At 40.9% G+C, this 4838-nt stretch overlaps 1 pseudogene; it reads left to right on the top strand.

Moving 5' to 3' along the window:
* Window positions 1-282: 282 nt before the first annotated feature.
* On the top strand, window positions 283-385 carry LOC148115048 (U2 spliceosomal RNA; annotated as a pseudogene).
* The last annotated feature ends 4453 nt before the right edge of the window (window positions 386-4838 follow it).

The raw sequence follows: 4838 nt of genomic DNA, 5'->3' as shown, positions 1-4838 counted from the left end.
TATGATAGGAGTGGCCTTTATTTCTTACTTGAAAAATCCTTGGGCAGGTCTTATTTATATCTTCTTGTCTCTTTGCTGTCCTTGCTAAGGAGAGCACAGAGACCTCAGATTTGGTTTTCTCATGTTAGCAACTGTTTTATTTGGCACTTTTCTTCCCCTTCTAATGTAAAATGTGCCAAACTTCTTACTTCCAAACCTATTAACCCAGACACATCTTTCTAATAAATAAACGACTTTAAAATGTCTGCTTATTGCTTTAGGCAACACCAGCTGATAACATCATCAACTTCTCAGCCTTTTGGCCAATGTCAAGTATACTTTCTGTTCTTATCAATTTAATATCTGATTCGTCCTTTAGTAATAAGATTGGATAATTGCACATTAAAAGATTGACTTGGTGCCAGGTCTTTGTTGTTTTTAATGTTTTAATCTTTTTTAGTTTTATAGTCTTAGTACGATTTTATATATTGTTTTAAGTTTTGACTGGGAGCCACCCTGAGTTTGGTTAGATGGTGGGTGGTTATATAAATGTTTAAAATAAATTAATAAGCAGCAATTATGTGGTAATAGGGTCAGCCAAAAAATATAGGTAGTACTTGATTTATGGCCACAATTGAGATGAGAATTTCCATTCCTAAGCAAGGTGGTTGTTTATTTATTTATTTATTTATTGGTTTGATTTATATGCCGCCCTTCTCCTGAGACTCAGGGCGGTTTACAATGCGTTAAGCAATAGCCTACATACTTTTGTATATACCTGCTTAGTAGGGCTTTTGGCCCCCCCCCCAAGCTTTTTATACAAAGTCATCTTATTGCCCCCACAATCCGGGTCCTCATTTTACCTACCTCGGAAGGATGGAAGGCTGAGTCAATCTTGAGACTGGTGAGATTTGAACTCGCAGTAATTGCAGGCAGCTGGCAGGTAAGTGCTACTTAACAGCACTTTAGTCCGCTGCACCACCAAGGCTCCTTGGTGCCTTGACTCCTTGTTAAGTAAGTCGCACCGAATGCAGGGGTGAAATGTTCCCGGTTCGGACCGGATCGGGCAATCCGGTAGCGATTGTCGCATGTGGTTCAGAGAACCAGAAGTGATGACAGCGCAAGGCTCCGCCCACCTTCCCGGGTGTCATTACTTCCTGGTTTTAACCAGGAAGTAATGTGTTTTTTACCCTCTGTGCATGCACAGAAGGTTTTACGCTTACACAGAGGGTCTGTGCATGCATGTGATGTGCGCAAGCGAAGTGAGTGCGCACGGACGGCACATGCACTTCCAAACCAGTAAGGAAGGTAAGTAGATTTCACCCCTGACTGAATGTTACAACCTTTTATGCCAGGGTTCTTAAATGAATCACTGCAGATGTTAAATGAATTGTGCACTCACTGAGTGAATACAGCTTCTCTCAATGACTGCTTGTTGGAAGCTGGCTGGGAATGTCACAAATGGTGATCACATGATCCTGGGAAGTTTCGATCATCCTAAATACAAGCCAGTTGCCAAGCACCCAAATGTTGATAACATGACGGTGGAGATGCTACGACAGTTGAAACTGTGAAGACCAGTTGTACGTCACTTTTTTCAGTGCTGTTGTAACTTCAAATGGTTGCTAAACAAATCAAGTTTATTACAGTGCAAAAAGTTCTCCCTGCTTTTCAGAATGGCTAATTCCACTACCTTTCTGCCCCAGTTAAGTACCATATTTTATTTTCTGATGATGACCATTCATTTCACATTAATTGTTATATTTGCGGTTGGCATATATTTGCACAAGTCTCATATAATGTCATTTATTAAATGTAAAAGGCCTGTTTCCACTGCAACTCTGGGCAATGTACTATATTAAAACAACTCAGAAATACAGGTGAAAAAGCAATAGGTGTCTGGATAAATAACCCACTAATCTAAAAACCGTCACCTCACAGACCAAAGGCCATCACTCAGCCACTCTGGAGAATAGCCAACTTTTAAGAGCTCTTTTGAATAAGGTCAAGGTGAGGGCCAATCAAATGTCTGGAGAGATATTATTTCAAATGGCAGGAACTGTGGCCGAGTTGGCAGTTTATTCTATAATATGAAAATTTCTTACTGACAGCTAATTTCTCTGAGAACTCAACAGATCCAGTTCCATACTTCGCAAGTACTTCTTCAGTGGAATTAACTATGGTAAAGGTAAAGGTTCCCCTTGCACATATGTACTAGTCGTTCCTGATTCTAGGGGGCGGTGCTCATCTCTGTTTCAAAGCCGAAGAGTCAGTGCTGTCCGAAGACGTCTCTGTGGTCATGTGGCCGGCATGACTAAATGCCAAAGGCGCACGGAACCCTGTTACCTTCCCCCAAAGGTTGTCCCTATTTTTCTACTTGCATTTTTTACATGCTTTCGAACTGCTAGGTGGCAGAAGCTGGGACAAGTAACGGGAGCTCACCCCGTTACGTAGCACTAGGGATTCAAACTGCTGAACTGCTTACTGTTATAATCATTTTTATTTTACACTCAGAAAAGTACAAGGGGGAAAAAATGAAATTCTGGCAGAAGTACCATTTTTAGCAAACCCAGAATGGAATTTCGTGGATTTAAGTAAAAGACCTTCTAAGTTCCATTTGAACTTAGGAGAAAAAGAATTGCTAGAGCAGCATTTCAAGGCACTAAAACAAAACTTTTAAAAGAAACATTATTTTCTTACAAATAAGTGTGTTTCTCATTTCAAGTAGGAATTTCATCTTGCAAATTCCAGTGCAAGGGGAGCTGATCTATCAGATGTCAAGACTTGTTGGAACGAAAATCTCCTACATTCTTTCCAGGAAGTTCTGTTTCAGAATGATTGAAGATCATTTACTTTAGACATCTTTTTCAGCAATGGACAGAAGTGTGGAGAAATACTCATGGGTGATGTATAGTGAGTCTTCCTGCATTTATTTAATTATAACGTGCGGTATGCATTAATCCTTGACTTTTATCTAACCATCTCTCTAGTGTTCTGCAGCTTCTCTGACTACCTGTTCCTATTCAGGCTCAAAGGAAGACAACATGATTCTGATTCTGTGCTTTCTTTTTTTGTCCCCCCCCCCCATAATAGTGCTACTGTTGTGTCTTAAGCGGAGGTGAAATCTACTTACCTTTCCTACCAGTTCAGAAGTGCACGCTTCGCACACGCGTGATTTTTGGGCCCTCTGTGCATGCGCAGAGGGTCAAAAACAGGTTACTTCCTGGTTTTAACAACGTCTGGGCAGGTGGGTGGAGCCTTGCGCTGCTGCCACTACCGGTTCGCTGAACCATGCACCGCCGCCGTTACCGGTTCAACTGAACCGGTCCGAACCAGTAGCATTTCACCACTGGTCTTAAGGTAAAGTCCTACCCAATTTCTCAGCCCACAGATCTGATGGAGAATTTCAAAAGATCATTTATATGCTATGGGTTGGGAAGACGATATATTTAAAGATCTGTTAATAGGATTCCTTTTCTCAAAAACCAGATGAATAGTAATAAAGAATGTGAAATTAATACACATAGGCAAATAATAAATACATCAAAATAAATAGTTGGGTGCAATAAGATTTGGGGGAGAGGAGGAGGAGGAGCCATAAGCATACATAAATTTAATAGAAAGGAAAAAAATGAGCAGAAAAGGGGGGAAATGGAAGTTGGTAGGGCTAGATGGTGCACAATGTCCTTTGCATGTATCTTCAGGAAAAGGATGAGGTGGTTTATCACAAGAAGGAATTCTGTGTAAGAAGAACTGTTGTGTTACTTCTCTGCTTCCTCCTCCCCCCCCCCCCAAGAGTGGATATGGTCATAAGATAAAGATGTAAGGCAGTGGTGAAATGTAAAATTTGTTACTACCAGTTCTGTGGGCGTGACTGGGGGGGGCGTAATGTGACTGGGTGGGCGTGGCCAACTTTTTTTTTTTTTTTAACTTTTAAAACCATTTTTTTCTACAACCTTTTTGGCCAAAGAGGTTGTAAAAAATGCTTTGAAAAGCCTCTGATGATCAGGCAACTCAGCTAGGATTGTGATAGGCTTTTAAAAGCATTTCTTTTCTACAACCTCTTCGGCCGAAGAGGTTGTAGAAAAAATGCTTTTAAAAGGTTCTGACGATCCCAGCTGAGCCGCGCGATCATCAGAGGCTTTTTTTTTCTTTTTTTTTGGCTGAAGAGGTTGCAGAAAAAATGCTTTTAAAAGTAAAAAAAACAGCCTCTGATGGTCGCACGGCTCAGCTGGGCATGGCGGGGGGTGGGGGCGCAGAGATTTTTGCTACCAGTTCTCCGAACCATCCGCTGCCATCACTACTGGATTGGGCAATCTGGTCCGAACCGGGAGCATTTCACCCCTGATGTAAGGGTATTGTGCTGAAGTCCACATATGGTCCATTGCTGTCAGCCTTTTGAGGTAGGCAAGGCCACAAAAAGGAGCAGCAGGATTCTGTTTGTTGTTGCAGAGCACAATGTCAGAATCTTGAAGACATATCAGAATTTCTCTCTACACCATCTTATGCCAATCAAAATCAAGGAGAGGAGAGGTATTCTGATTTCTTCCTCATGCATTCTTTATTCCCAAGACTAAGTAATTTTTTATGAAACTCTTTCCATGATGGTTTATTTATCCTTTCCTCATTCCCTGGGCCAGATTTACATTCCATCACAATCAAACTTTACTTCTATAATTCTATCTTCTGTCTTGCAGTTCTGAATCAGAAGCCCCAATCAATTTTTTTTGTTCATAATAAAAATATGTGGCTTAAGATTAATGTAATGTAACAAATCATTTAGTCATATATATGCACTAACCCTGTAGGGAAGGTCTGTAGGGTCAATGCTATTCATGCATTGTACCATGAATGCCTTC

This window comes from Pantherophis guttatus, chromosome 2 (genome assembly GCF_059756535.1).
Source record: "Pantherophis guttatus breed Tessera chromosome 2, ASM5975653v1, whole genome shotgun sequence".
Lineage (NCBI taxonomy): Eukaryota > Metazoa > Chordata > Lepidosauria > Squamata > Colubridae > Pantherophis > Pantherophis guttatus.
This window is presented reverse-complemented; position numbering and strand designations above follow the sequence as displayed.